The sequence below is a fragment of the Gadus chalcogrammus genome, chromosome 10, assembly GCF_026213295.1.
Source record: "Gadus chalcogrammus isolate NIFS_2021 chromosome 10, NIFS_Gcha_1.0, whole genome shotgun sequence".
In the NCBI taxonomy this organism is placed as follows: Eukaryota; Metazoa; Chordata; class Actinopteri; order Gadiformes; family Gadidae; genus Gadus; species Gadus chalcogrammus.
Window position 1 is genome coordinate 16,320,511 of NC_079421.1, and position 7,698 is coordinate 16,328,208.

At 50.1% G+C, this 7,698-nt stretch overlaps 1 long non-coding RNA gene across 1 annotated transcript in view; it reads right to left on the reverse strand.

Annotated features, from left to right (window-relative positions):
* Positions 1-7,134: 7,134 nt before the first annotated feature.
* LOC130390908 (uncharacterized) overlaps positions 7,135-7,698 on the reverse strand; it is a 1,543-nt gene continuing 979 nt past the window's right edge. The window contains exons 2-3 of the long non-coding RNA XR_008896831.1: positions 7,534-7,634; positions 7,135-7,321 (exon numbers count right to left, since the gene is read on the reverse strand). This is a non-coding gene — a long non-coding RNA (uncharacterized LOC130390908). The remainder of the gene's footprint in view (positions 7,322-7,533; positions 7,635-7,698) is intronic.

A 7,698-nucleotide genomic window follows, 5' to 3' on the forward strand; every position in this document is an offset into this window, starting at 1 on the left:
CGCCGATGAAAAATGCCCGCTAATCTCAGAGCAGATAAGATTAGCCTCAGCCAAGTGAACTCTGCCGCGCTGGGTGAGCGTCAGTTAGCTTCTGTAATGGGCCAGCTCATTGTCGGAGCATTGGGGGGGCTTTAGCCGGCTTTCGGGTGCCCATGGTGACCCATGTTTAATTGTCTGGATGTTGAAGCACGGCCGGCCCCCGGCTGGAAAGGCTCCGTCTGCGTCTGTTTTTCTCAGGGTCACGGGCGTTCAATCAGGGTCGGACTCAGACGGGGCCGAGGGGCCTACCATCCCCCCCCCCCCCCACCACAGCCAACCGGCCCCCCACCACCACCACCACCACAGCCCACCACCCCACCACCACCACCCCCACCACCCCCACCACAGCCACAGCCTCCGATCCTTAAATCTTGCCCTCAGGCGAAATAACCCACAAGAACCCCACAAACCCCCCGGGCCCCTGGGTCCCCTCCAGGGAGGGTCGTGTCTTGTGTCCCGGCCGCAGTGTGGTTACCGCTCAAGTGTCACCTTGAGGGCCCCCCTGCTCCCCTCGAAGGGTGGGCCGCAGCCCCAGCGTTTCCATCACAACAGCCCTGGCTTTCCCGCTCTTATCGGTCGGTCATGTGACTCTTGTTGACTTTTTTTTTACCAAATAAAATCAAGGGCACTTCAGATCACACACACACACACACACACACACACACACACACACACACACACACACACACACACCCCCCCCACCTCCCCATTAAGGGGACTTTGATGACCCAGAGAAGGCTGCCGTCGGGCCTAGAGGTCACTCCCTGACACGGAGAGCCCAGAGGCCAGCGCCTTCGCCACCTCGACTCCTCACATCGGACAATTTGATTTGCCACGGCGAGGGTTTCAAAGCTGAGTCCCGGGTCAGCGGTCAGCGAGAGGCTTGGCCTTTCGAAGCCCCGCCGGCCTTAAGGAAGTCTGTGAAGTTGGGAGGGGGAGGGGGTGGAGGGGGAGGGGGAGGGGGGGGAGTGGGGGGGGGAGAGGTTGAGAGAGCAGGGAGGAGCAAACAACAACAAAGAGGATCGGACACACACACACCCACAGACCGAGAAACTAACGCTGGAAGCAACTGAAACAATAACGGTTTCCCGACGTTTAAAACAAATGAAGTCTCCTTCAGCCGTTGACTCTTTTTTTTTAAATTTTACTTTGATTTATGATTTGCTGGCGCTGACACGAACAATTTCACACAACATGTGTCCACATCTGTAGACCCCGGCTGTTGGACCCGAACATACCTGTTGCACATGAAGAGTGACGGCTCCCTCACCTCGTGAATCATGACATCGGAGCGCGTTGTTTCAGCCAGCCGCCTCCCGCTCCGCGGCCACGAGAACGTGATTACGAGCTGAGGTAATGGCCGCCCGGTGCAGCTTGTGTGGTTCAGGTCAGCTGTCACCTACGGTATAGGTATCCCTCCAAATGAGACCCCCCCCCCCCCCCCAACCCTCTCCACACACACACACACACACACACACACACACACACACACACTGCATCACCCGGCCAAATAAACATACTGTCCTGGGTGCGGAGAAGGGTCGTTTCTTCAAGGCGCTGGTGGACGGAGCGCCCCTATCTGGTGTTTATAAAGCAAATAAATACCCGGGAAGGGCTGGATGGGGGTGGGGGTGGTGGTGGGGGTGGTGGTGGTGGCTGGGGTGGTGGTGGTCGGGTTGGAACGGGACGGGCGGAAGCAAGGGAGAAAATAAGAACCGTAAAAATATACAAGGCTGAGAGTAGCATTGAGATGGTATTTCCTTAACAAGAGGGGAACAAATAATAAATTAAAGGGACCCCCCCCCCCCCCTTCCTCTCTCCCTAGAGACAGGCAGTGTAAGGCCCAAGGGTTAGTGGGAAGTGGGCATCTCTCTCTCTCTCTCTCTCTCTCTCTCTCTCTCTCTCTCTCTCTCTCCGTATCTCAATTGGCCATCTTTCTTTTTTTCTCTCACATTCTCTCTCTCACATTGGAGAGCTGCAGTCCCTCTCTCTTTCCCTCTCTCTATTTTATCATATCCTCTCTCTCTCTCTCTCTCTCTCTCTCTCTCTCTCTCTCTCTCTCTCTATCCATCTCCCTGTCGTCCTTTATCTCTCGCCCTCTTCATAGGGGATCAGGGGCCGCAGTGGTTACCGTGGGAGAGGCAGTGGCAGCCGTTACCCCTGGTCACAGATGGGCCTAAAACATCCCAGTGTCCAGTCTTCCTTTAACCGGGAATGCTGGTTCAAAAACACACACATGCACGCACGCACGCGCACACACACACACACACATACACACACACACACACACACACACACACACACACACACACACACACACACACACACACAGACACAAATACTCTCACACACACTCTCACTCTCTCTCTCGCTCCATCTCTCTCACACACACACACACACACACACACACACACACACACACACACACACACACACACACACACACACACACAAATACTCTCACACACACTCTCACTCTCTCTCTCGCTCCATCTCACACACACACACACACACACACACACACACACACACACACACACACACACACACACACACTCACACAGGCCATGCATCACTTTTTTGGATAGCGGCGGTGCGACCATGCAACGTTTGCTCCCATATCATTCTATGAGTGATTCCCCCCCCCCCCCACCCTCCCTACCCTACCACCAGTCCCGTCATACCTGCGGTCCCATGTGACGTCTACGGCTAAGAGAGCGCTGACAGCCGTGGCCCCCGGTTTACCCCACCACACGCTACACGCTTCACACACACGTCAGGTGGCGCCGAGCCTCCGCTGACAACCCACCGTAGGAATACATCAGGAATACATATCTTTCTATCTTTCCGTTCCCCCGTCTCTATGCTAGCGTTTTGCACTGGCGGGATTTGAGGGGCCAAGGAGCCTGTTTTGCTTGCGCTTGTTAATTCCCTTCCTTGGCCCACCCCTCTCCACACACAGCCAGCCGGCGAGCCTCGGCTTGGCTCGGGTGGATAAAGTCTCCCCTTTGTCCCCTTGTGTTTAATTAATCAACTTCAGAGGACGTTTATTGAATGGGAGTGGATAAAAGTTAGGGCTACAAGGCGACAGCAGGAGTAGAAGAAGTCCTGGGCATCGGTGGCTCGTCTCCTCATTAAAGGATTTCTGCATCTTCTTAAGTAACGTGACTTTGTTGTTGTCAGCCCAGGGCGAATGCACGGCCATCCATTCGCAGTTCTGGGTTCTTGGCAGAAGGCCCGCATGGATCACAGCCATCGCCTGCCTTCGGTTCTCATAGGGAACATCACCTTCTATTTATTGGATCCTCGGCTCCGGGTCACTAAGCAGAGATATATGTTGCTGCTTATGTCTTGTTTCAACAAAAGTCCCCATATCCAGGCAAAATCTTTTGTTTGCTGCAGCAAATAAAAAACACCAATCAGATTGTATCGGGTATTGGCTTTGTAATAAACTGTACTTTATAAAATACACCTTTATGGTTCAAATGAATAGCTAGCCAAACAATACCTTCTTACCATTTTATTAAAATACATTAAGTAATTTGGTTTTATATTTTATGAAATATTGCATGTATATTGATAAATATATACGGATTCATTTTTAATTGTGACATCATGACTATAGTGTTTATTATATAGCTGTGGCAGTTGTAAACCTTTAAGTTAAACAGTACATACTATGATGTTTCATGCAACCACATTCACTGCATGATTGAATCATCTGTCATTCAGCCAATTCCCTGCCCACGCCAGCATTTACAACGCAAATATTTAGCTCCATAATTGGAGTTATTAAACATGTCAAAAGTAGGAATTCTGACTTCCCCCGCATTTCAACATAAAAAGCCTTTCTCTCGGGAGGTGTGTTTCTGTTTTCTGTTTATCAATGGACCTGCTTATTTCCTCTCCAATTCATCTTCTTGTGCCTCTGCAGACCTTGAGCCAGAACACCGGTAGGCCAAACCATCATAATTTGGGAGTTAAAAAAAGAAAGAAGGAAAAATCCCATGTGTCACAGTTTATGTCGGCAGCCGTGGCCCGGAGCGTCGACTGGGCGGAGAGCTCCGAACAAACTCCGAAATCATTTTCTCGGTTGCGCCAGTCATTCATCTATCTCCCCAGACGCCCAAACACCGGGCCCTGCTTCCCCTCAGCGCTGACACGGCCCGCCTGGTAATAGGGGGTAACTTTCCACTTTCTTAAATGTGTTATTAGCATTCTATTAGTTTAATGCATTCTAATTTGATATAACTGGCAATGTGTCCCGAGGATAATGTTCAATTTGAACCGCCAATCATTCTTTTGACGTCACATTCCTGAGCTCTACCGCACTGGATAATGTAGACAGAAATGATATGCTTCTGATTATCCGTGTGACACCTTTGAGCGGCAGATGAAGGACCCGCATATGGAGGACGTTAAGATTACCTCGGGGGGGGGGGGGCACTGGAGAAGGTTATCCCCTAATTCATCATGGAATTATCTTCCTCATCACTTCAGATGCAAGGGGGTTTCGGTTCAAGTACGGGTCTGCGGCTTGGATCCATTTCAGGACACACACTCAAGACCGCTACTCATCGGCCGGGTCTCCCGTCATAAGTGACCATAAAACGGCCCATTTGAAGCAGTGCTCACACAGGCGACTACAAACACCAGTACTACTACTGCTGGAGGGCCCCCGCTGCCCTGCCGCCGCCTCCACCCCAGGGGCCCAAACAGAGGGCCCTGTCAGGCCTGCGATCTTTTACAGCTCCGTCCGCGGACAAAACACTGCTGAACAACCAACCCCCCACCACCGGCACCACCACCACCAACCACCACCCCCACCACCACCCCCACCAACCCCACCACCACCACCACCACCACCCCCACCAACCCCACCACCACCACCCCCACCAACCCCACCACCACCACCACCACCACCACCCCAACAACATCTGCTGCCAATTTGGCCGCGGCGGCATTCCTGTAGTCGGTGCTGTTTAATATTCACAGGAGTACGGATCTAGCGGGACAAGGGTGGATGGAGCGGTGGGGGCGGGGGAGATGGGAGAAGGAATGGGGGGGGGGGGGGGGGGGCTGGTTCCTTTTTCACGACCCCTCACTCCAGAGTCCAGACAGGGTGAAGAATGAGGGGTTAAGGTGTGTGTGTGTGTGTGGGGGGGGGGGTTAACCAGGCTAATTTGCGGGGGATAAAAATGGCGTCCACGAGAGGCCTTCAGGGAGCAGCTGCGCATGGACGAGGGCCGCGGGCAACGCACAAACCACACAGGAAGTTTAGAACATGGGCCGGCCAATCACAACGTAGTTAATCATCAAACGAGCTGGCAAGATGCGGTCGGAGCCGGCAGCGGCCTTCTGGAACATTTAGAAAAATGTTTGGCAAAGAGGTGTTTGTGGGGTGTTTGTGGTGTGTGTGTGTGTGTGTGTGTGTGTGTGTGTGTGTGTGTGTGTGTGTGTGTGTGTGTGTGTGTGTGTGTGTGTGTGTGTGTGTGTGTGTGTGTGTGTGTGTGTGTGTGTGTGTGTGTGTGTTTGTGTGTAGGGGAGGGTGTGTGTGTGTGGGGGGGGGGGTGGCAGGCCATTCTTCAAATGTAGAGCACATTTGAGCCCCCCATTTTATTAGCCTACCCAAGATATGACCTGTCAAAAGTCCATGTTTCATTGTAATTCCCACCAAATGGTTTCAGTTAGAGAAAAAACAACTAAAAGAGGCTACTTGTTAAAAACTTGTTTTAATGGTTTTCATGTGAACACATTAAAACATGCTATACAATGGGGTAAACAGTAAAGATTGCATTGCAGCCTTTGGATGAAATTACCAACAATTTCCATTTTATGAGCCATGATGAACATAGGGCGTGTATAGTGTATGCAAATGGTTTCCACATGTATCAGCCTGTGAATCTGAGCACAACACAATAAAATGGCTAACTGATTAAAAAGCAGACTGTCTCAATGATTAAACAAGTCCCTTTTCACGATACATCCCAGAGACAGCTACTTTTAGATATCTTAAGGGAAATACTGTTCATCCCTGACCCTTGTTTGCCCGCTTATATTTATTCCCATGAGAAAGTGTATTTTGTTTGCTTGTCTGACCTTGAATGAAATACAATACATTTAAGAGGCAGTATCTTAAAGATGCAAGCAAATTCTTCCGCACGGCTAAAGTAATAAATTCATGTAATGTTTGCTATGATGGGACATTGTCCACATTTGTGGGAATATTTATCTTTTCTTGTGGACGATAGCTATTAATATTTCCCAATTTTGCTTCCCAGTGGACTTGCATTTTATATAAAAATAATTCCTGCGAGGATTAATTGGAATGATTGGCCTCATTCCTCGCTGTAGCGGTGCCCTGCGGAGTGCAGCCATGATATTTCAGACACTTGACAAAACCAGGGCGCTCATATTCTTCTGGAGACGGGATGCGGATCATGTGACTACTCTTCATTTCTCCCTTACCAAAGGACGCCTCTCGCCATGGCAACCGCATAAACTTCTTTCATTTCAGCATTGAGATTGTCTGGGGTGTTAGTATATGCGTGTGTGTCTCGGTGTCTGCATATGCTTGTGTGTGTGTGTGTGTGCGTGTTTGTGTGTGTCGGTGCGTGGGTGTGAATGACTGTGTGTATGTGAGAGCGTATGTCTGTGCGTACATGTGAGTGTGCATGTTTGTTTCTGTGTGTGTGGCAGCGGGGGAGGTATAGCAGGTAATGCCGGGTCAAATAATAATGCAACCACCTTATGCTTGTGAGCAGATCCACAGTAACGAAGCTATCTGTGATGATGAGGGTATTACACCCGATGTTTTGGCCCGCTTTGTCTAACGGGGGAAATGCAATTGGATGGGAGTGCCATGTTCCGGAAGAAGATATTCCCAGCCCTCGTCACTCACATCCAGAAGATAGCTTAGGGTGCAGAGTGAAGTGACAGCTGGACATCTTGACAGGTTCTCATCCTTTTAGACCGGGAATCGTGACGCCACAGTCCATTTCCCTTTCTATCAGCTTGTTAAGAGGCCCAGCTTTCACTCCGACTCAGGGTTTTTCGTGTTTCCTCCTTCCCCCCCCCCCCCGCTTTGAACCAATACTGTACCGTTGTGTGGACACAGGCCCAGAAGGACCTGTTGTTACATGGAGATCCGCGGCCCGTCAACGCCCGGGCCCTTGTGTTTCACATTCCTGCAGCGTGCTTTTCACTGGACGGAAACGCCAAAATGGGCATGTGTTGACAGAACACCAAAACATGAACATGTTCGAGGAACCACCCAACCGTGCTGAGAATAAAGCAAGTAGAGCGTAAAGAAATACACAATTCTGGATAATAGTTAATAGATAATTAAACCATTATTCTGAAAATCATATAACTTTATTATTAACAAACAACCATGCTTATTTTGGTGGTAAATTAAATACAAAGTATTATTAGGAGCTGAATATGAACCTCAACGTCTCAAATCTAATGCTCTGTGAGTGTGTTTTTGTGTACCTGTTGTTGACTTTTATATTGTGCTTAAGATGGCCACAGTACTGTGGGAACAGTGCCAGTGGGCAGGGGTCATTCCAGCTCAGATACACGTCCAGTCATAACTAACCAGGCATGCACCAGCAAGCAGAGAGAAACAATCAGAATAACAGTCTCAAAGCAGTTGCG